At 35.6% G+C, this 25698-nt stretch overlaps 1 non-coding gene across 1 annotated transcript; it reads left to right on the top strand.

The window, feature by feature from the left end:
• The first annotated feature begins 15884 nt into the window (after positions 1 to 15884).
• Positions 15885 to 15977, top strand: LOC148763550 (small nucleolar RNA snoR8a). Its single transcript, XR_016025634.1, has one exon. It is a non-coding gene; the product is annotated as a small nucleolar RNA snoR8a (small nucleolar RNA).
• The last annotated feature ends 9721 nt before the right edge of the window (positions 15978 to 25698 follow it).

The raw sequence follows: 25698 nt of genomic DNA on the forward strand, positions 1-25698 counted from the left end.
CACTTTGGGAATTTTCATGAGTTTTATGTTGATTTTGTTGGTTTAGTAGGATGGCCTTTTTGTTGAGCGAAGGGAAACTTTTCTCTTGTTGCTCTATTTCGCTGCAGCGAGAAACTTTCTGTCCATTTTGTTAACTTGTGGGTTTTTTCCATATTTCCCATTTCTTTGGTACCATAGTTGAGCATGGATTTTTGTAAAGTGATTTACTCATGTGGGGTTTACATGAGGGGTTTAAAGGAGCTAAAATATTTGCATGGTTTTGAGAAAATGAATGCATCATGATTTCGATAAACATTCCTTATGGTATACTTGTTCCCTTATTGTTCACTCACTGAGTATTGTACTCACATTTTTTAAAAAATTCATGTTTTCAGATCAGGTGACTGTTGGACCCTAGATCGAGGAGTCCCCATAGTTCATCTCCTGGGTATGTGTCTGACATTCGATAGTAATCCCTTTTATTGTAAATGTCTCCGCTGGAAGTCATGGGTCATTTTGTATTGTGAATACAATCTAACAATGTGAATATGTGTATGCAATGTAAATTGCTAAATACATGACTGGTATAGTGCATGTATATTATTATCGATAATGCCATTGTGTTTTGGCTATGTTCACACCCGAGAAAAGGTGTGTGTATGCATGATATGATAAATTTATTAAGCAAAGGTAAATGGATAGGCTTGCTTGGGCTTAGTGAGATATGCTCATTGAGCTCATGTGTCGGTCATGGCCCGGGAAATTGGGTCGTGACACTCATCAATCGCAAGATTCTGCACGTGGTTCCACCCAGCCAGCTTCGTCTGCTCCTTCAGTTGCTGCCTCATCTGGCCGGGAGGCTAGTGGATCGAGAGGTAGAGGTGCTGGTACTTCCTCTCAGGGCAGGCCATCTGGGTCTAGACATCAGAGTTCTGTTGGTAGAGGCCAGGCGAGGGTGTTTGCTTTAACACAGCAAGAGGCCCAAACATCCAATGCCGTGGTCTTAGGTATTCTTTCAATTTGTGATATGAATGCTCGAGTCTTATTCGATCCTGGTGCTACCCATTCTTTTATCTCTCCATGTTTTGCATCTCGGTTGGGTAGAGATCGTGTTAGGAGAGAGGAACAATTAGTGGTGTCTACTCCTTTAAAGGATATATTTGTGGCCGAATGGGAATATGAGTCTTGTGTAGTACTAGTCAAGGACAAGGACACTTTGTTGAATTTGGTGGTGTTAGACATTTTAGACTTTGATGTGATCTTGGGGATGGATTGGTTATCACCCTGTCATGCTAGTGTAGACTGTTATCATAAATTGGTTAGATTTGATTTCCTCGGTGAACCATCATTTAGTATTCAGGGGGATAGAAGTAATGCTCCAATCAATTTGATATCGGTCATTTCTGCCAGAAGATTATTATGACAAGGTTGTATAGGTTACTTGGCTGTGGTAAGAGATACTAAGACGAAGGTTGGAAATGTAAGTCAAGTGTCGGTGGTGAAGGAGTTCATGGATGTATTTCCCGAGGAGCTACCAGGTTTACCTCCCAAGCGGGAGATTGAATTTTGCATAGATTTAATTCTCGACACTAGACCTATATCCATACCCCCATATAGAATGGCACCGGCAGAGCTTAAAGAGCTTAAGGATCAATTAGAGGATTTGTTGGATAAAGGCTTCATCCGTCCTAGTGTATCCCCATGAGGAGCACCGGTATTATTTGTAAAGAAGAAAGATGGGCCACTTAGGCTGTGCATTGATTATCGACAACTTAATAAAGTGACGGTGAAGAATAAGTATCCTCTCCCAAGGATAGATGATTTATTTGATCAACTACAAGGAGCACAATGTTTCTCTAAGATAGATATACGATCTGGGTACCATCAGTTGAGAATCCGAAATGAAGATATACCCAAGACTGCATTTCGAACAAGATATGGGCACTATGAGTTCTTGGTGATGTCATTTGGGCTCATGAATACTCCTGCAGCCTTTATGGATTTGATGAATCGAGTGTTCAAGCCTTATTTGGATAAGTTTGTGGTGGTGTTTATTGATGACATCTTGATATATTCGAAGAGCAGAGAGGAGCATGAGCAGCATCTTAAGATAGTGCTCCAAATTTTGAGAGAACATCAATTGTATGCCAAGTTCTCCAAGTGTGAGTTTTGGCTCGAAAGTGTTGCATTCTTGGGGCATGTGGTATATAAGGATGGGATACGAGTTGATTTAAAGAAAATTGAAGCAGTGGAAAAATGGCCAAGGCCAACATCAGCTACGGAGATTAGAAGCTTTGTGGGTTTGGCTGGCTATTATCGTTGCTTTGTGAAGGACTTCTCCAAAATAGTCGCCCCTTTGACTAAGCTGACACGTAAGGATACAAAATTTGAGTGGTCTGATGCTTGTGAGAATAGCTTTGAGAAGCTTAAGGCATGTCTCACCATAGCTCCAGTGTTAAGCCTACCGTAAGGCACGGGGGGTTATACGGTGTTTTGTGGTGCATCAGGGGTTGGTTTAGGATGTGTATTAATGCAACATGGGAAGGTGATTGCGTATGCATCTAGGCAACTTAAAAGGCATGAGTAGAATTACCCCATACTCGATTTGGAAATGGCAGCAATCGTGTTTGCCTTGAAAATTTGGAGACATTATTTGTATGGTGAGACTTGCGAGATATACACGGACCACAAAAGTTTGAAGTATATATTTCAGCAGAGGGATCTTAACTTGCGGCAACGTAGATGGATGGAGTTGCTAAAGGATTATGATTATACTATTCTTTACCATCCCGGTAAGGCCAATGTAGTGGCGAATGCCTTGAGTCAAAAATTAATGGGAAGCTTGGCACATATTTCTACTGATAGAAGATCATTGGTTAGAGAGATCCATAGCTTGGGAGACATAGGTGTGCATTTGGAAGTTACGGAGACAGATGCATTGCTAGCACATTTTAGAGTAAGGCCTATCTTAATGGACCGAATCAAAGAAGTACAAAGTAAAGATGAGTTTGTGGCTAAGGCCTTAGAGGATCCTCAGGGAAAGAAAGGAAAAATGTTTACCAAAGGCACAGATGGAGTGTTGAGGTATGGAACTAGACTTTATGTGCCTGATGGTGATGGGTTGAGGAGAGAAATATTGGAGGAAGCTCACATGGCAGCTTATGTTGTACATCTAGGGGCTACAAAGATGTGTCAAGATTTAAAAGAGGTGTATTGGTGGGAAGGACTTAAGAGAGATGTAGCTGAGTTTGTCTCCAAGTGCCTGGTTTGTCGGCAGGTTAAGGCTGAGCATCAAAAGCCTGCAGGGCTATTATAGCCATTACCAATACCCGAGTGGAAGTGGGAACATATCACTATGGACTTTGTAATGGGTTTACCTCGAACCAGTGGGGGATATAATTCAATTTGGATAGTAGTAGACCGGTTAACAAAGTCAGCTCATTTTCTTTCGGTTAAGACTACTTACCAGGCTACCTAATACGCTCGAGTTTATGTGGATGAGATAGTACGACTGCATGGTATTCCCATTTCTATAGTATTTGACAGAGGAGCTCAGTTTACTAGTAGGTTTTGGGGAAAGTTACAGGAAGCATTGGGCACTAAGTTGGATTTCAGCACAGCTTTCCACCCTCAGACTGATGGACAGTCTGAACGGACCATACAGACGTTGGAGGATATGTTGAGAGCTTGCGTGATAGACCTTGGTGTCAAGTGGGATCAATATCTACCCTTAGTGGAGTTTGCCTACAACAATAGTTTCCAAACTAGCATCCAAATGGCACCATTTGAGGCATTATATGGACGGAGATGTAGGTCACCCATTGGATGGCTAGAGGTGGGAGAAAGAAAACTTTTGGGGCCTAAATTGGTGCAGGATGCAACCGAGAAAATACGCATGATCCGTCAGAGGATGTTAACAGCACAAAGTAGACAGAAATCATATGCTGATAACTAATGGAGAGACTTGGAGTTCCAAGTAGGAGATCATGTATTTTTGAAAGTTTCACCAACTAAAGGGGTAATGAGGTTTGGCAAGAAAGGGAAGTTAAGTCCTCGGTATATAGGGCCATTCGAGATCTTAGAAAAGGTTGGAGCGGTGGCTTATCGTTTGGCATTACCACCAGACCTTTCGAATATTCACCCTGTGTTTCATGTGTCCATGCTTAGGAAGTACAACCTGGATCCATCACATGTAATACGGTATGAAACCATTCAGTTGCAAGATGATCTAACCTATGAGGAACAACCGGTAGCTATCCTTGATAGGCAAGTTAAAAAGCTTCGTTCAAAGGATGTAGCCTCAGTGAAAGTGTTATGGCAGAATCACACTAGCGAGGAGGTAGCGTGGGAAGCTGAGGATGAGATGCGAACAAAGCATCCACACCTCTTCGATATGTAAAGGTAAGCCACTCTACATTGAATTTAAATTCGGGGACCGAATTTTAATTAGTGGGGGAGAATGAGAAACCTTATCAAGCTCGATTAAAAGATAGTATTGTACCGAGTGGTACAACTAAGTTAAATCAAGCCTTGAACTAGTTCAAATAGAAATTCTAAGAGGAATTTGAAAATTTTAAGAGGAATTTGAAAATTCTAAAACGCATAGAATGGCTTAGAATAGTGATTCGGAGTTCAAGGTATAGTTTGGAGTCCATCAGGAAAATTGACCGATTAGGGACAAAACGGTCATTTTACCATTTGATGATAAAATGGAGATTTTTAGCCAAGATTTGATCACATTTGACCAAGAATAATTATATGAAATATAATTATGATTATTGGAGTATAAAATGATGTTTAGCAGTGAAAAATTGTGATTCTTGATATTTTTAGAGTACAAGGGCAAAATGGTAATTTTGCCACTAGAGGACTAAACGAGAATTTTTATAAAACAAATTTTGTCCCATTTGGTTAATATTGATTAATATTAGTGTTATTTGAGGTTGAAAAGTAGAAATAATATGATTCTGGTACATTTCAGAGTATAGGGGCAAAATCATAATTTTTTCACCTCGGGGGCAAATCGATAAATTTTTCACCCCAGCACTTGTCAAGATCAAGGGATTTTAATTGTGGTAGGATTTGATAAATACCAGAATATTTGTGGTGGAAAATTAAGAAGAAAAAGTTAAAAAGTTAAAAAAATTGGGCCAATAAGCATGTGACACGCGGCATGCTTGATTATTTTATTATTTTCTATAGAAATCAGCACATTAAATCCCCAATTCTCTCACCATATTCGGCCTAGGCAACCAGCAACAAGAACAAAGGGAAAAACAAGAAAACCTAGGTGAAAATTCAAAGAAAAAGTGAAAAAATCAAGGAAACAAGCTAGGTAAGTTAGAATTTCTTTAATTCTCCTTGATACCTAGCTTACCCATGCTTTTGTTCTTGATTTCCATGGTTGAATATTGAGTTATCATGATGAATTCAATTCTAAAAAATGGGTATGGAAGAGGAATTGTTGTTGGAATAATTTGATTTTAGACTATGTTAGTGTTTAGGGATAGTTAAGCATGGTTATGGACAAAAACACAAAAGAAATATTCAATTTCTCTAGGGTTTCTTGTTGGTCGAACCATGAGGGCTGAATATCAATGGGGGATTGTTTTTATTTAAAGGAAAATGGCTTGGAAAATGATAAATTAAGGTGAAACGGTTATGTAGAAAAAAATTTCGGTGCTAGTGCACCAAATGACCGAATTTTTCTATAAGGAACTATGAGGGTGCTAATGCTGAATTTGGCTTTATTTAAATGGTATGTGGTAAATTAAGGTATTATAGGAGAAATGGATTAATTTGGAGGTGATTTGGACATAATCGCCAATTAATCGGGTGATCGATCGAATTTAATCGATACCGCGATTAAGCAGTAATTGGATGTATTTTTGCATTTACATATCAAGCATTAGTAAATTAAATTAGTTTATATCAATTTAGGGACAATATAGTAAATTCCTTGACTTTGTTATTTGTCAAGGTAGTGAGACGTCTGGAAAAGGCAAAGGAATTGCGCTTGAGGACTATTAGTCCGAGTGCACCCGAAATCCAGATTTTTGACACCTGTGAGTGGATTGCCTTTAAAACTTGTTTTGGGAAATATAATGTAATTGCCACCCATTTGAATGAATTATCAAGTTTTTCATGAAAACAAGTGCCTTGGGAACAAGCTTTTGAAAAATGGTTTTATGTTGTAATATGTGATTGCTATGGATTCATGCACTATTGTATTATGATGATATATATATATATATATATATATATATATATATATATATATATATATATATATATATGTGTGTGTGTGTGTGTGTGTGTTGTACATGATGAATGATATTGTATATAATGACTGTAACCATGTGTGTGCACGAGGTGGAGAATGCACATGCTGGTGATGGTGGTGGTGTGAGAGATAGCTAATGATAGTGCCTGTGTGCACGATGTGGGGGGATGTACACGATAGCACTGATTGTGCACGATGTGGGGGGATGCACATGATGGCGTCGGCTATGTGCACGATGTGGGGGGATGTACATGAGCCGAGAGTGATTATGATGATATTGATGTTTGTCTATGTAATTATGCATATCTAGATTTATGAAATGAAAGCTCATGAATGTGATATATGGTTGACATATATGTGAAATTTGACACATTGTACTTTAAGAATTTTCATGAGTTTTATGTTGATTTTGTTAGTTTAGCAGGATGGCTTTTTGTTTAGTGAGAGAAAATGTTTCTCTTGTTGCTCTGTTTTCGCTGCAGCGAAAAACTCTCGAGTTTGAGGACTTTTCACCAGAACTGGTTCTTGTTGCAGCGAAAAACTTTTTGTTTCTGGGTAACAATTTCGCTGCAGCGAAACTCATTCTCGATGCAACTAAAAACTTTCTGTTTTGTCTTCTATCTTGTCCAATTGCTGCCCTATTTTTCACTTTTTTGCTACCATATCTGAGCATGGACTTCCAACATTGAGGACAAAATGAGTTAAGTTTAAAATGAAGGGTTTTTAATATGAATGGAACTAAATTGCATTGTTTGGAAACAAATGCATCATGATTTTAAATTCTCCCTTGTTGTTGTTGCTTGTTCCCTTCCTTGTTCACTCACTGGGTTTATAATCACCATTTTCAAATTCATGTTTTCAGATCACGAGGCAGCCGGTAACTAGGATGAGGTGTCCTTGTAGACCTGTGTCCATCTTTTGGTAGGTGTCTCGTCATTCCGTAGCTGTATATTCATCCGAGTCACTCCGCTGGAAGTCGAGTGTTATTTTGTTTTGTATAGACGAACTTAATGTAAATTATTAGAATACATGTTGTAGACATTGTATGTAAATTTTTAAGGAGTAATGACAGTACGAGTTGGCAATGTATATCACTATTTTGATTCAAAGTTATGAAATATGACTTAGTGATATTAGATGGAATTATAAGTAAGATAAATAATAGGCTTACTTGGATTTAGTGGATTACGTCCATTGGACCCTTGCGTCGATCATAGCCCAGAATTTGGGTCGTGACATCATCATCATCGGCTTATGAGCACTCCCTACTCGCACATAGCCAGGTCAATATCATCACACAACTTTATTCATCAATGCACAACATATATTCATGTATGTATATATATATATACATACCAACATAATATAGGAGCACATGGATTCATCCTTTTGCACAATTCACATTTTAGCAACATCAAAACATTTTATCAAGGGCTTGTTCCCTAGCACACATTTTTAAAGAAAAGTTGGTTAAAATCATTCAAATGTTTTGTGCAAATACATTCACATTCCCAAAATAATTTTGAAATGCAAGTTCATTCACCTGTCTTATTGATTCTTTAATCGATTCTAACTTCGATTAATCCTTCAAACGGACATGTGAGGCCTCGTTGGAACCTATCACACACACTCAACATCACTACCAACCCAATTTGCATAAATACATTTCTAAAAGCTATTTCTTAAATCAAGCTCTACTTGTTACTCCTAACTAGCTTCCAATTACCTTTTGATTAGCTATCTATTCTCTCTACTCTAGTATCACTAGAAATAAATAAACAAACCTCAACAATAAAACAACTCACAACTCCAATTACTAGCCATTATCAACAACCTAAAATCAATCCTCATTCATTACTCACCTTGGTGGATTTGTAGTTGAATTCTTTCTCAAGAATACTCAAGCTATCATGGAAAGTCCCTCTTTCTCTCTCTAAACTTCCAACTAGTGAGAGAAAGTATGGAAGTAAGACTTTTCAAAGGTTTTAAAGTGAAAGAGTGAAAGAGCACAAAGGTTCTATGAAAAAGTGCACAAAAGCATAAAAATTGGAGTTAGAGAGAGAGAGAGAATTATGGAAGTTGCAAAGCAAGCTTCCATGGAGGATAAAAGGAACGTGAAATGGGAGGAAGAAAAAGAAGGAGAAGCTACTGGAGCTCAGATATTTATGCTTCAAGTTAATCCAAATTTCCACCGAAATTGCCAAAATGCCCTTAACATGGTGGCTTTGTCTTCCTCCCATCTTTTGTGTAACCTTTTTGCTCTTTTGACACCGAAACAAAGTCCATAATAGTCTAAAGGTACTCGGGTTCACGAAACTTAAAAATTTAGACTCGAGATGCAAAATGACCATTTTGCCCCTATCGTGGAAATTATCATTATTTTTATCTTCCTCATTTATTTACCATCATAAACATCATTCATTCATTCCTTAGGCCTATTTAGACCTTAATAGCATAAAAAAAAACCCACTCGTAGGATCTTGCCAAGAGAAATTACGAAATTACCCGTGGTCTGCATTATCGCGTCTACTTCTAGTTATGTGCCTATGGAGGCTGAGATTTCATAGGTTCACTTATGAATTACCCTTTTAACTCAGTAATCAACCTCAATTGGCATTCGTAAACTTTATTAGCTACTGTATCAAAATACGGGGTACTACACTAAGGACTAGTTAATGACTATGAAAATGTCTATCTCCTATAAGACATAATATTGATAATGGTATATCCCCCATTACCTTGGGATTTATTAATGGTATAACCCTCATTAACTTGGCAAACTGTAGCACACTTGGGAATGGAATCACTACCTCACTCCCGTTCTCACAAAGAGATAGTAATGGTATATCCCCTATTACTTTGGCACTCATAGTTGTCAATGGTATAACCCCCATTAACTTGGACAACCTTTCATATTATTCCAGTCTATCAATCATTACATACTCATTGTATAATTCATTATTTTTATTTAGCATTTGTCTTGTATATGGCATCTTAAACATGTACTCATACTCTTCTCATATAGCATATGGAATCATCATCACATACATTGCAACATAGCATACTTCATGTGCTCATTATTATCTCGTATGGTATGTGGAATCCTTATCATGTACATTGCAACATAGATCATATGCTCATTATTATCTTGTATGGTATGTGGAATCCTCATCACATACATTGCAACATAGTATACATCATGTGCTCATTCTTATCTCATACATTGAAGCATATCATATTTCATACCATTCATGCATATCTTATCGAAGTGGCGGTTTGATTCAAAATAATTGAAAGGACTTGTCTTCCTTTGTTGAAAACTAATACATAGTAATATATATATATATATATATATATATATATATATATATATATATATATATATATTAAAGTTTGAAAACGTTTTCAAAACATGGGTTCAATCACAAACATATTTTTCACCTTTAAAAGTAGTAATGGAAATCATGTCAACCAAGTAACTCATCAAATCATGCTTTTAGCTTCATATACTAAAATAATTTGAAAGTGGTGTATCCACTCACCTTTTAGGAGCGAATCAAATCTTTTCTCGACTTTCGATGAGTACTCAACTTCTCCAAAATCACTAGTCTTTTCTATCGTGCCTAGCAACATGTAAACAAGTATAGATATCATTCCTAGCATCGTAAATTGTATTCTAACCAAACCTTGAGTATAAATTTTCAGCCAAACTTCTTCTATTCTTTATTTAAATTTGTTGTTTATATTTTAACCATAGTCTAGTCTCTAAAACTTATTTTTATTAAGGGTAACATTACCTTAGTGAACCCACTACATTGGAAAATGCTTGAAACCTAACATTAGAATTTAAAAACCACAACTTTAGGATTTAACAGAAACTTTGGAGTAAAACCCATAAACTTCAATGTTGAAAATTCATTCCTTTACCTCAAAAAATGTTGGAAAACAAGTTTAATGGCTGTAAATCAAGTTGCTCTTAAAGAAAAAATGAATTTGAAGCTTGAAGGAAGGTTGAAAAAGTTGAGAGAGCTAATATAATGGGTTAGTGGCTGAGTATTCAAGAAAAATGATTAGGTCTCAAAATTTGTGATGTATTTATAGTTAGAAGAGTGCAAAGAAAAGTTTAACCTTTTATTTTTTTGAAGTATAATGCTTTAGTATCGATACTTTGAGCTTGGGTTTTGATACTTTTGGAAACAATTTTGTTTAGGAGGGGTATTTAACTTTAGTCTTTGAGACTTCTTGTGAAAGTCTTCATACCTATGTTTCTAGGTAGCAAGTATCGAGACCTTTAATTAAAGTTTCAAGACTTCATTCTTTCAAAGCATAAGGCATCGATACTTCATAGCCAAGTCTCGATACCTTGGTTCTAGGATGCCTAGAAAAGCCTATTGAGTTTATTTACATTTAATACCATTTAAGTAAAAGTAAATAAGCAAACACCTCATAGTTGGATTCAATAAAAATATAAAAAAATCAAATTTCAAAAGAATCAAAATTTAAATTTTGATTTCAAGAACAAAATCGAAAAAGTTTGACTGAAATGAAACTTTGGGCTCTCATTTATCATAGCAAATGTACTTCAAAAATTATGAAAAATAATTCTAGGTTATATCAATACCAAAGAAACCATTACTACCATTTTTTATTTTTATTAGATTGTTTTATAAAAATCACCTATTTTGATCCCTTCCAAACTTTAAAAATTTTTTATTTCAACAGTGACAACCAACCAAGGTGACAACTACAAAAGATAAAAGAATATGTGGAAGGAATTATAACTAATAAATGAAATCATGCATAATAGATGTTAAAAGCTCACTTAAGTGTTCACCCAACGATCCACTTATAAAAGTTGGGAGTTTCATGCCTTCGCCTTTCTGTCATGATGCTTGGTAAATAACAACTTTTCTTTCATAGAAAATATCATTTAATCACATCATGTATAATTTACCACATGAACAGAAAATGCCAATTGCTATTAAATTTGACCATCCTTGATTTTCTATTATGAATAGAGTTTATGTGAATATAATAAAAGAATCAGTTTTTTTTTTTTGCATACAAATTAAAAGATAAGAGCCTTTTTCAGATATAATGAAAATTCAAAGAATTAGTTACAAAATTATTTATTCAAGAGCTTTTTTGTTAATTAACCATTCTTCTTATTTTTCACCATTTATTTGGTATATACAAATATGAGCAATAAGCTTAAGTAGGTTTATTTTAGAGGAAATTGTGAAAAATAAGCCTCCTCATAAGGTGATTTAAAAAATAACCACCCATATAAAGTTATCTGTTTCTAGCAAAAAAGAAGCATGGGTAGACCAAAATGCCCTTAAAAACATCATGGCAAATTAATCTCCCGATATCTCCCTCATGCTAGAGAGAAAATAGAAAAAACTACTCTATTATTCGAGCTTGCTCATCTTTCTCTCTCAACTCTCTAAACTGTATCAACTCTGTCAACTCTCTGTTAAGCACCATCGACATTAGCTCTCTGAACTGTATGAGCTCTGTCAACTCTCTATTGAGCACCATCGTCATCGGGCTATAGTCTATTTCTCGACATCTGGCCATATTGCCGTTAATAAACATACCCTATAGCAGAGCTGACATCAAGGTATGTTATTGGGTTTATTGCTGCAACACATAAATTTCTGAAACTTTTTGTGTAAATTAGAACATGGATTAGAAACATTGCCCAGAGTTATTACACGCCATGCATCTATAAAGCAGATGGCATGTAAAAAATATACTAAAATAACATGTGTTAGCACATGGCGTGTCACATTTTTATTTAACATGGCATGTAACATGTTATGAACATGGCGTGTAACAATTTTTGAACTTGCATGTAACATTTTTGAACAAGGCGTGTAATAATCTTTGAATTTGCATGTAACATTTTCTAAACATGGCGTGTAACATTTTTTAAAAATGGCGTGTAACAACATGACTGACAAATTCTAGACCACGGCATATGATGTGTAAAATGATTGATAATTTTTTTTATTTTCAAAATTTCAGTGGGGTTCCAATTGTGTGACTTGTGATAAGACACGGTGGTCAGTGGGTGGATGGCATTTACAAAGGTGGTGAGTCACGAATGCAGGGGGTTAGGAGTGATTTGTCGTTTGTGGGCTTGATAAAGCTGGTTGAACATGTTGTTGGGGTAAACTCAGAAATTGAGGAGATTGAGTTACATGCATTGATCAGTGCACGCAGAGAGCTATCACGGCCAATTATTAAGGACGATGAGGATGTTGTATTAATTCTGCTAAAACAGAGGAATGTTCCGGTTGTGTATGTCAGCATTAAGGGACGTCAAACAAATGTTATGTCACATGAAGAAGCTGAACAACATGGTAATCAGCTCAATCAAAATGAGATTTACAATGCTTCACATATACCATAGCATTCGGTCCGTAACCCACAATAATGGCAATTGACGTATGCACAAGAGTTTGTATAGCTCGGTAGACATACGACATTCACAGAACAATTGGCTGCACAATTATGATCAAGATGTGCATTGAACCAATTGCTTGCTTCTGTCCAACAAATGCAATGATCGAGTGATACTATAGAGGGTGTAATGGCATTTTCAAATGAGAATGTGACACTTGAGGACAACACTGCGACGTTGGAGGGTGACATTATGACACTCGAAGATAATATTGAATCTGATAAGGGAAATGAGGATTTGTTCCCTGCCGGTGAAGATAGATTTGATGACAATTCAGATAATGGGCCTGATGAATGGCATGATGAGAGTTCAAATGATGATTGGCTTTATGACAGTGACATTCCAATTTGCAATAATGTTGAAGGCGAAATGGAACCTGTTGGAGGTGTTGATGTAGGAGATGTTTAGTGTGATGACTCCATATATAATAACTCTATCGATGATGAGAATGGGATTTGTTCCCTTGATACATTGCTCCATGACAGTTATCAAGAAAGGGGAAATGCAGGGATATCTCGTACGTGGATAATTCCATGTGCAAAAAGGTTCTTCTTCCAAACAATTACCACTAAAGAGTCGACATGTGCTGATGATTGCTTATACAAAGCAAGAATGTTTTCCTCAAAGGCCAAGTTAAAACAAGCTTTGAACATGTTGGCTCTAAAAGAATAGCTTGGGATAAGAGTAAAAAGGTCATGTAAAGGTCGTTATGAGGTTGGTTGCAAGGACAAGGCATGCAAGTTCGGGGTGCATGCAACGAAGTTACTTGAAGAAGAATATTGGCAAGTTCAGACATTCCATAAAGCACACACGAGTATTGTCGATGGTTTGTAAGGGCAATTTCCAACTACAAGTGCCAAGATAATTGGTGAACTTATGTCACATAAGCTTTAGGCTAATAGAGTAGCATTGAGGCCTAAATACATAATTGGTGAGATGAAGGTTCAGTGGGGATTGGAATGCTTATATGGTAAGGCCTAGCAAACGAAGAAGTATGTAGAGAAGCTTGTTTTCGATCCCCCAGAGGAGTCATTTCAATTATTATCCTCATATTTTTATATGTTGGACTAAGAAAATCCTAGCACAGTCACCATAGTGGCTACTGATGAGGTAGAAAGATTCAAATATTGTTTTTGGTCATACGGGGCTTGTATTCAGGGGTTTAGGGATGTAATGCATCTTATGGTTGCAATTGATGCGACACATCTGAAAGGCAGGTTTAGGGGTGTTCTGTTTGTCGCTGTATACAAAGATGCGAACGAGTGTGTATATCTAGTTGCGTTTGGCATCGACCATGTTGAGGATGAAGACTCATGGATGTGGTTTCTTAGCAAGTTGTGTGATGCGGTTGGTTGTCTTAAAAACATTATGTTCATTTCTGATCAGCATCTCAGCATTGAGAAAGCAATCCAAAATGCATACCCAGAAGCGCACCACGAATTATGCGGTTGCCACTTGAAGAAAAACTTTAAAAACAAGTTTAAGCGCGACGACGTTTTTATGACTTTTACCCTTGCTCGAGCTTGCTATAAGGTTTTCGATTTCAACAGACATATGAACCAACTCAAGCAGATTCACACGGGGAGCCCACACTGACCTTATGAGAATAGGCCCTGAGAGATGGGCACGTGCACGTTCATTGGCAAGGCGATACCAATTCTTGACATCCAACATTGCTGAATTTGTTAACTCATGCTTGAAACATGCAAAACAAATGCCAATCACTATTTTGATTGAGTTCATCCTAGACATGTTCCAGTGTTGGTTTCATGATTGGTACGAGGAGGCCGTCAAGGTGACCACTCCCCTCAGCCCTAGGGTTGCCAGGCAGTTAAGCAAATGGTTCACTGATGCACATTGCTTTGTAGTTAAACCTATCAATCAAGTGGAGTTTGAAGTTAAAGACGGGAAGATGGACGTACTTGTAAACCTGTCCACGAAGACGTGTTCATGTTGTGAATTCCAAATAGATTTATTGCTATGTAGCCATGCCCTTGTAGTAATAAGGTCAGAATATATTTATTTCTTATTTGAACCCTAATTGACATAACATTTACATTATGCTTGAACATTGAGTTCATTGTATTTTTCAGTAAATGCAAATGTGAAGCCGTTGAATTTTGCGCTAACTACTACAAGACAATCGTTTTGATGAAGGGTTATGCAGGGTCCATTTGCCCGGTAGGGCATCCCAATGAGTGGGACATCCCCCCTCATGTGAAACAAATTGTAATGTTGCCACCACCTTGGCGAGGCCAAGTGGAAGGACCTAGGAGGATAAGGATTCCATCGGCTGGTGAAGGCAGTTAAGCACAGAGATGTTCATAATTCCAGAGGTACGGGCATAATAGACAAACTTGCCCATCCCTATTTGCAATTCCATCCGCAAATCCGACAGCATGTCCAACTCAATCGGTGCCTCCACGAGTGCGACGACTGAAAGCATATTCAAGTTACAGATAAATTGACAAATGCAACAATTGTCCAATATGAAGGACAATGTCTGAAAACGTAAGGTGTCGTGTGGATGAAGACAACTTGTCGGCCTAACTAAATGTGTGAGCCATGTGCAATACCTTTCTGACAATTTCCTCTTACAGTTTCTTACATTCATTCATATTTTGTTTTTGTTAGTTTTTTCTTATAGATGAGTCTTTATTTTTTGATTAATTTTGTAGATATATTATTTGATTATTCATTTCATTTTTTCGGTAGATCTTAGCAGTGAATAGACTTACGAAGTCCCTATACTACTCGTGTAGATTATTATTGATATGCTTATTAATAAGCCAAATATATATACAAAATAAAAAATTATATATATACAAATTTTTTATCATATTTTTTTACTTAATTATTTGATTGTAGAATATGTAAATTAATTTATCATTTTCGCAAAAATTAAGTTTGAATTCTCCTTTTAGAAAAAAAAATTTGTACAAGTTTCATATTTGACGTCAAATTTAGATGAATAACTTGTATTACGTTCAAATAAAATAATATAAAATGACTAAATAGTTTTTTTCTTCTACTATTTATAATAATAAAGAAAATGTTTTATTTAACTTTGTGTTTTACTTGAGCTAAAGTCAAATAAGGAAAAATATGTTGATTTAGTGTTTTCTGATTAAAAAATTGAAAAATAGAGATATGGAGTTATCGATGATTATAAAATTAATTCCTCATTCTGACTTACTTAATTTGGACATGACAAACCTCTTATTACAACCATAGAATTCGAGTTCCATGCTTGTAATTATTTATTCATTTTTTATGTTTTTATTTTGTTGAATATTTTAAGTTATATTTTTAAGTTGAAATTTCCTAGATTAAAGACTGTATTCCTGGTTGATAAAGTTAAATATAATTGTTAATATTGGTTCCATCTTATGTTATTAATAATTTTTTGTTTGGGTTTCGAAATGCATAATTTAAATTTAAATTTAGTTGAATTTGATTGTGGTATTTGAATTCAAATAAAATCATTTTATAAGAAATTTTGAGTAAATTTAAATAAAAGGTAAATTCGGTAAAAATTGAATAACTTCAAACGAATGTGTATTTGTAAATAAATTGTGAAAGGAGTTGTAACTAAACGGTCAAAAGATCAAGGAAGTCCCTATACTCACTTATTTCGACCAATGTAGTCCTCCGACTCAAAATCGAATCAAAGCAATTTAGTTTCTTGATTTTAGAAATTTCTCTAATTTAGTCCCTCCCCAGAATAGTGGATATGGTGCTGACGTCTCAAACTTGGCTAACGTGGCAACGTATGTGTAACTGGTTGAATGATGTGGAGGTCCCCATCATAGCATATGCTGATGTGGTGGTGCCATATCACCTGATGATATGACGTGGTAGTGACACGTCATATTGTCAGATTGTGTATGGCAGCGGTACAAGGACTAATGTGAAAAACATTTCGATCTATGACGATGAAAATGAGCAAAAAAATATATGATGCTAATAAAAGATATGCCACGTCACCGTTTTGATCAGATGGTGTTGGGTTTGAGATCTGGCTTTTAGGTTCTATTTCTCATTAACCCCGATAATTATCCCTAAACAGTGGCTAAACCCTAAACCAACCGTTATCCACGTTGGAGCCGTTAACCTTTGAAGTTCCGATATTGAAACCTAGGCTAAAAACTAAACCTAAACCTGAAATCGAGAAAGCTGATGGCTAAAAGCTTAGGAGAAAGAAGAAAATCAAGAGAAGGAAGGGGAAAGGAAAAGGAAAAGGAAAAGGATGCTGGAAAGGAAGAGCGCGATACCGTTTCAGTATGTTGATGATAAATAGTATTAGGTTCTGTTTTTAATATTTACTGATATAGGGTTTTGTTGTTTCTTGTTTTATTGTTGCTAATGTATTTGTTTATAGTATTAGGCTGTGTTTTTAATGTATGCTGATTTGGCTTTGTTTTTTTAATTTGTTATTGGGGCTAATGTGTTACATAAGACAAACTATAGGCAAAAAGTAATGCACCAAGATTCTCGTTGATTTAGTTTCCAACTTTGGCAGATTATATGACTTTATGTGGGCAGTTTATGGTGGTTAGGGCACATAAAAAGGAGTATGATGTTGTTGGTAATAGATTATCCATTTTGAACACATGGTTGATAGTAATATGTCAAAGTGTGTATAGAACATTATAATATGACCCTTCAAACATATTGGTAAATGAAATTGACATGCGAGGATGTGATTAGAAAAAAATTGATTAGATTCAGTCTTTGTTGGATTTGTTTACTTGTAACTTTGAATTGGCCATGCCTAAGTCTATATGTTGTTGAGATGTAGTATATTCCTGTGTCTATTATTTTGATTAAATTTTTTCAGCATTATTACTTAGCATTCTATTCTCCACACCCTTAATTGGCACATACAATATTAATGTTCAATTCATGGTCATCCCCTTGATTTGTATTTGATTTAATGTATGTTGATTGGGTTAGAGGAATTAGAGGAGGAAGAACCATTTGAATCAACAGCTGCAGGTCCATCAAAAGGTACTAGACTCCAATTTAAAGCTGTTGGTGGCTCATCTGAAGCTTTTGGAGGCCTATTCAAAGCTGGCGACGGCCTATCTGAAGTTGCTAAAGGCCAAGTTAAAGCTACTTGCTGCCCATCTGAACTTGCTAGAAGCAAATTTAAAGCTTTTGGTGGCCTTTTCGAAGTTGTTGGAGGCTCATCCAAAGCTGGTGAAGGCCCATCCAAAGTTAGTGGAGGCCCATCTGAAGCTATTGGAGATGATGGTGTTGGTCCCAAATAAATATGCTCGAGAGGGGTGAATAGCACTTTTTGGCTTTACTAAACTTGATTTCGACTTGAAGGTCAATGATGAGAAATTTGATGCAAGATGAAAGAACGATTTTAGAAAGAATGAAAATGAAAAATAAAACAGATGAGACAATACTCAAAGATTTATAGTGGTTCGGTCAAAGACTTACATCCACTACTTTGATTGTTCAACCAAGGATTTTTCAAACCAAATCACTAAAAACAATGGAATTCCCAAGCTCCCACCAAGCTTTTACAATGGCTTTTCACAGTCTCAACCATAACCTTTAACAATGATTTTTCCTGAGATCAACCGAAACCCCAAATTAACTTTTCCTAGGCTGAGTTAGAACCTATACACTCAATCAAGCTAACCCAAGCTTGATTAGTCCCCTTAGAGTGTCTCGCACACTCTTAGTAATTAAGAAGAATAGAAATAAAGAAATACCTATGATCACTAACCTAATCTAAATGTTACAAAGTGAAGTGCTTAATTCTATTACAAGCATTGGGGTGAAGTGCAGAAAGTATGCAAAGAATTTCTTGTTGTTTTTGAGCTTTTTTTGATCTTGGAAGCCTTTGATATGCTTCTTAGCCGTTATGAGTGACTTATATAGTTGGAAATCAACTTTGATGGATGTTTGACAGTTTCTGACTGTTGGGAAATGGTTTGGAGTAGTTCTAGCCGTTAATTTGTCTTTTAGTATTCAAATTCAAATCTTCAGACAAAATGCTCTTAGTCAACTAACTATGCTTCTTTGTCGATTAAGTCTTCTCTGTCTCTGAACCCAGCTTTTGGCAGTGAGCTCTTAGTTGACTAACAATACTTCTTAGTCGATTAAGTCGTCTTTGTCTCTAAACCTAATTTCTTGCAGTAAGCTTTTAGTCGACTAACAATGCTTCTTAGTCGATTAAGTCATCTCTATTTTTGAACTGGCCATCTTCATTCTTGAGTTTTAGTTGACTAACTCCTTTCTTTATCCAACTAAGAGGCTTCTGTTTTGTCGCTCAATTTTAGCTCCTTATTCTTATGAGATTTGATATTTACTTTGTAGTGATTAATTTATTATTGGCATACATTTTACATCCTGCACACTCAAGTAGCATAGTTCGACATAAATGAGTGGGAATGTTTTATTATCATCCAAAACTAATGGAGCCAACAATCTCCCCCTTTTTGATGATGACAAAACATTCCTTGATTAACAGCATAGTGTCTATTAGATCCTTTTTGTCTTGCATAAAATGAGGATTTTCTCCCCTTGAGTATGTGCTCTCCCTTAGAGTATGGATGATTTTATTATTCATTTTAGCAAGTTTTTATCAATTTCTTAAAGAAAATGACAGGTATAGATTCAACCATTTGACAGAATATTTTTATACAACCTTACAGAATAATTAGCTATAGGCGACAGAAATACCATTCACTGTCATCAGCATATTTTCAAAAAATCATATCCATTCCAAAAATAAATGCCATTAACCATCCAATAGAGATTCATAAATCATAAAAGCATAAGCAGCATCCATTTTCATTTTAAAACAGTTTCCATTCAGAATTCAACAGAACAACCATAAAAATAAGTTATCAGCATCCATTTTCAACCATCAGTACACAAAATAATATAAATAGCCCAATATCAACAAGTTATCAGCATTCAGTTTTCAACCATCATTACACAAAATAACATAAACAACCCAATATCGTCAGAGTCAGATTTAGTTTCCTAAATTACTTCTAAATCACTTTTACTTTCTCTTTAAAATTCTTCTACTTTCTATCTCCCCTAAGCTTTCTATCACATTTCTCCCCTTTTTTGTCATCAGCAAAAAACATGAGTGGTTAACTGGTTTGAGAATAGTCAGAGGGGGTAGACTCATTAGTGCCAAAATGGACATTGAGGGCTTCAACAGATGGCATAAGTGATGATCTTTTTGGTGAGGAGTCAGGGGAGGATCTGTCTAAAATTTGGAGTGGATCCTAAGTAGATGATTTGATTAAGGGTTTGGCTTTCTCAGCTATTCTTGAAGACTTTCTTCTCTTGAGAAATTTTATCTTTGTTGCCATGGTCTTCTTGCCTTTACTAGTAGGTTTGGATTTAGCTTTGGTGGAAGCAGCTACTTGCCCTTGTTCTGTATCAGTAGGTCCACTTTCTCTGGCAATGTGAACTGACTCAAGAGAAACCCTTATAGATGCTGACTTCTGATCTTTTTTTTTTTTGCTACTTCTTTTTTTGATTGTTCTTCTCTGACCATTTGGTGAAAGACATCCATTATTGAAACTTCCATAGAGTTAGGAGGAGATGGTTTTTCTGGTTGTGGTTCATCATGTGATGGAGAGTTGTCATTAAAGGATCCAAGTACTTCAATGCCTTCATTGGATTTTTCTTCATTTTGAGGCTTATAAGTGAGAGATTTCCTTACTGGAACAAATTCTCGTTCATCACCTTCAGCTTGGAGGATAGGACTTTTAGCAGCTTGTTCTGCTGGTGTTGGACTTGGTGTTGCAGAAGTGTCTTCAGTTGCAAGACCAGAAGGTGTTTTTCCTTTTTTTTTCATCACGTTTTCCAGCTTTTCCAACTTATCTTCAATTTTTTGTATCCTTGCAGATTGGTTAGTGAGTTTCCCATAAACTCTCATTAGCAAATTTAGAATCATTTCATTCAAAATCTGGGAGGAAGCTGTCTGAGTAGGAATGGAATGCTCATCCCTTGGAGTAATCTTAAGGGTCTTGACAAACTTTTCTCCTTCTAGTTTGTACCCTATCTTTGGCAAACTTCCTAGATAGATTGCCTGGTCCTTGCTTTTCACTTGGTCCATTTCATATCTTGAACTCCATATGCCTTTTTTCTTAATCAGAGAGGTAATTATGTTTCCATGCAGCAAATTTACCTTATTAACTTGACATGTTCCTTTCATCATTTCTACCATGAATCTGCCTAAGTTAAGGGGAGTAGCATTAAAGGCATGCTTTATTAGCCATATATCTTGAAGGCTTACATAGCTGAAGCCACCGCTTCTTCCATGAATTGTAGAGGCAATGAAATAATGCAAGATCCTAATCTAAGGGATTTTAATGAAACTAGCATAACATTTGGATGAATATATTTCCTTTTTCCCTGTTATTATTTCCCATAAAGATGAGAGATCATAATCTTTAGGAATTTCATATTCTCCCTTTTCACACTCAACTTTGAGCAGACTTCCCAAATCTGTGGCCCTGACCACAAACTCTTTTCCATTCAGGAACACAGACCATCATCAACAAAATCTTCAGGTACCTCAAGTTCATTTTCATCTAGTGCAATGCTAGCATAGAATTCCTTCATTAAGTTGGCACTATAGGTTCTATTATTGAAGACACTCAATTTCCTTAATTTTATCTCTTCAAAATAATCTGATAAACCCTTTTTAATTTCTGGCACCTCATTAAAGCTATCCCAGTAAATGTGTTTCCCACATGAAATAGGGGCATTCTCTATCTTCCTAAACCTATCCTCATGAGTTTTATTTCTAAATTTGGTGGATGGAAGAGTACCTTTTCTTATAGGTTTTTCTTTTTCCTTCTTTTTCTCTGAATTCTATTCTTTCACTTTCTGTTTCTTCTCAGTTTTCTCTATCACCGAGGCTGACTCATCCTTTTTCCTCTTCTTTTGAATCTCAAATGGTGGACTTTCTTTCATGGGTTGTTTTCCTTTCTTCTTTTCCAAAATATTACTAGGTAAAGTGGTTTTAGCCATCGATTTTGAGTGGTTTCAAACTTAGGGTTTGAGAGTTTGAGAGAAATGGCTTCTGATGTGAGAGAACAAAGCTGAGAAGTTAAGAGTGGTTTTTCTTCTTTAAAAAATTTTCAAACTCCCCCTTTTAAATGCAGTCAGTTACCCCTTTTTTCAAATTTCAAAATTTTGCCTCTCTTTTTATTTTTCACTTAAGCGTTTATTTTTTTTCTTCTTCGCCTGATATGCTTGCTCTTTTTCTTTTTATTATATTTTATCTTAGTTTCTTAACTAACTAAGTTTTGCTCTTATCCGACTAAGTCTATTAACAAAAGGAAACAGAATGCTCTTAGTTGCTTAAGCGATTCTTTTAATCAACTAAGTACTTACTGTCTTATGAATGAAAAGCTCACGAATTTTCCTAAAGCTCCTGTACATTAACCATTCCTAGATTTCTCCTAATTTCATAGAATCTTTCCTCATTCAGGGGCTTGGTGAATATATCAGCTAATTGTTGCAAAGTGTTAACAAATTCAATCTTAATGTCTCCTTTAATCACATAGTCTCTAATAAAGTGATGTCTAATTTCAATATGTTTGGTCCTAGAGTGCTAAACCAGATTATTTGAGATGTTTATGGCACTTGTATTATCACAGAATATTGGTACATTATTCATGGTTACTCTAAAGTCTTTTAATTGTTATTTAATCGATAAAATCTAAGCACAGCAACTACCTAAGGAAATGTATTCAGCTTCAGCAGTTGAAAGTGCAATAGAGTTCTGTTTCTTACTTGACCAAGATACAAGCATGTTTTCTAAAAGCTGATAAGTGCCACTAGTACTTTTTCTATCTATTTTACTTCCTGCAAAGTCAGCATCAAAATATCCAATAAGATCAAAAGATGATCCTCTTAGATACCATAGTACTAGACTTTATGTGTCCAATAGGTACCTAAAGATTTTTTTTATTGCAGTTAAGTGTGACTCTTTAGGTTGTGATTGAAACCGTGCACACAAGCATACACTAAATTGAATATTAGGTCTGCTAGCAGCTAAATAAAGTAGAGATCCAATCATAGCTCTATAAAGCTTTTGATCAACACTTTTTCCTCTCTCATCAGTATCAAGTTTGGTGGAGGGACTCATTGATGTGCTGATTGATTTCAGCTTCAGCATATCAAACCTTTTCCGCATGTCTTGAACAAATCATGAACATACTGTAGCTGACACTGTCACGACCTGGAACCTCCCTCGGGCCCATGACAACCGTCGCGATGTCCCGATTGACACTCATTATCCGGAATGCTAACTGAAACCCCGCAAGGCTAGCGAATCAGTTTCTTGCCTTTCCAGTGAGCAATCGTTGTTAAATATTGAGTTTTAAGAAAATACAAACTATTTTAGATCGAAAACAATCAAAATAAAATTTTTGCCACATAGGGGTATTTTGGTCATTTTTACCAAAAAATTTCGAAACCTGATAAAGATACAACGTATGGTAGAAAAATATCCACTACCAATTAAAAATAAATTTTTATAATCTAAATCATTCATTTAGAGTGAAAAGTTGGCTAATTAAACTAAATAAAAATATTTGATAATATATTTCATTTTCTTATAAAACAATTTTTATAGAACTATACATAAATAATTTTTGTAGCGTCAGAATAAAATAAATTCATACATACAATAATTTACAAAGTTATAATGTACAATAATAATTACAATGACAAGTGGCCCATATATACACCCAGTATTGGTGATAGTAACCTACTGTCTGTAGGATAGAAGGGTCAACTGGAATCCTCGACAAAATCGGATATCTACAAGCTACCACAGGCCTGAAATGTTTGGAAAGGAGGTGGGTGAGATTTTGCAATCCCAATGAGTAAACAGACATTATCATAAATATCTAAAAGAGAGTAAAATGGAGGCAAGTTTAAACAACAAATCACAAACCATTTCATAAGGTTTTCAATTTCTTTCTTAAACCATAAAACATTTGTAATTTACCAAAATAGTTGTTAAGGCTTATAACCTTTATTAAAAACATGGCTCAAGCCAAAATCTAGTCCTCGGGGATACCTTGGCCGAGGCATCTAACCGAGTCCGCCAAGGTTGTTAAGATATTTACATGTTAAACACATTATAGTTTTGAAAACAAGCCGTTCCTTGGCGTTGGCCGAGTTACACATTCACATGGGGGTTTGACGTGAAGTGAACTCTAACACTACCCCGAGAGTTACCCTCCTCGCCTCTACAACCGGAGTAACTATGAAACTAGGTTTACCATGCCCCTCTAATAGGCAGTCCACGAAAACCCGTCACTACAGTGACTAACCCACCAATTTTAATAAAATTTCGACAGTATAACGTGACTTTTATTTATTTACCCAGCCTGCATAGTAAAAGAGGTTACATTTATTCCCAAGGCAATTATAAAATATAGCCACATATACTCATATATCATAAGCCATTCATAGTAAAATATATATATTTCAAAATAATTGACAGCCTCTAATTATTCAATTTCATAATCAACACAATATATTTTTATTTGTCACATTTATTTCTAAAACATCAAAAATCCCATTTTAATCTCATTTTCATTTCATAAAATCCATGAAGAGCATTTAAAAATAAACTCTAGATAATTTACAATAATAATAGGTTTACTCACTGCTTGTACAGATGAAATGCTTCCTAGGTGCCCCGATCATTATTGGTTGGGTACGACTTCCTTGCCTTTACCGAAAGGCTCTCCTCCTAGACACATTGCAAAATTTACCCAATTCACCACATTGATGCTAAATCACTATATAATTGACTTAAATCCTATACTAATGCATGGTATGAAATGCAATAGTCTAAAATGGCTTAAACGCGGTATTAACCTATTTTTGGCACTTTACCCGATAAAGTGCTAACGCGCTCTATTTTAGCTCTAAATCATCCCATTCTCTCTCCAACATTTCTAACCATTAAATATCAGCCAACAACCTTCTAAAATCACCAAAATCAGTTCACTTTCCTCCTTGGAAAATTTGGCCAAAAATGAGACATTAACTCGGTAAATTTTCTACTGTGTTTTTCTATCACATTTAACCATTTTTCATCATTTTCTCTTCATTTCTCTTAGAATAAAAATCAGATCATCATCATTGTACCTCATTGCAGATTCGGCCAAGGGTGGGTATTGTGAAAATTTAATGCTTTCTTGCCCAATTTAATTTCTAAACACATTTAACTAACTAAAACTATCAATTTAACTAAAAATCAAAACCTAAAAATTTCAATTTCTCCCCCCTTGAAATTCGGCCAGCCCTTGATGTCACTTTTAGATCTCTCTCCTCAAGCATGCTAAATGGAAACAAAGGCATAGGAAAGGTAGAAATCAAGCTAAAGTCAAAAAATCTTACCGTTAGATGCATAAACGGGCGAAAAACGCGAATTCCCCTTTGAATTTTCTTGTTTCTCTTTGGTTTTTCTTTTTTTCTTCCTTTCCTCTCTATTTTCTCTCTTGTTCTCCCTTATGGTCAGCCATCACTGAAAATGGGGTTTAAATGGGCTGACTTTTTATTAAAATAATATTAAATCATTAAAAAGTGCCATGTGTCACTTTCCCATTGGCTCATTTTTAAAATTTCATCTTTTAAACTTCAATTTTTCACCACTTAACATACCATAGTTGTTCATACCAAAAATAAATAAATCCTATGATTTTGACAAGTTTTGGGTGGTGTAAATTACAGTTTTTACCCCGAGATGATAAAATTACCGTTTTGCCCCTATATTCCGAAAATTGCCGAAATTGAAAATTTTCACTTCCTATCATTAAATTATACTCCAAAAAAGTTAATCTTGGTCAAAAATTTCACTCCATGATCAAATTATTATCTTAGGTGGCAAAATGACGATTTTGCTCCTGAACATCGAAATTTTCCATTTTACCCCAAATGCACCCTCGAA

The sequence above is a fragment of the Theobroma cacao genome, chromosome 3 (genome assembly GCF_053813885.1).
Source record: "Theobroma cacao isolate CCN51 chromosome 3, ASM5381388v1, whole genome shotgun sequence".
Taxonomy (NCBI): Eukaryota; Viridiplantae; Streptophyta; class Magnoliopsida; order Malvales; family Malvaceae; genus Theobroma; species Theobroma cacao.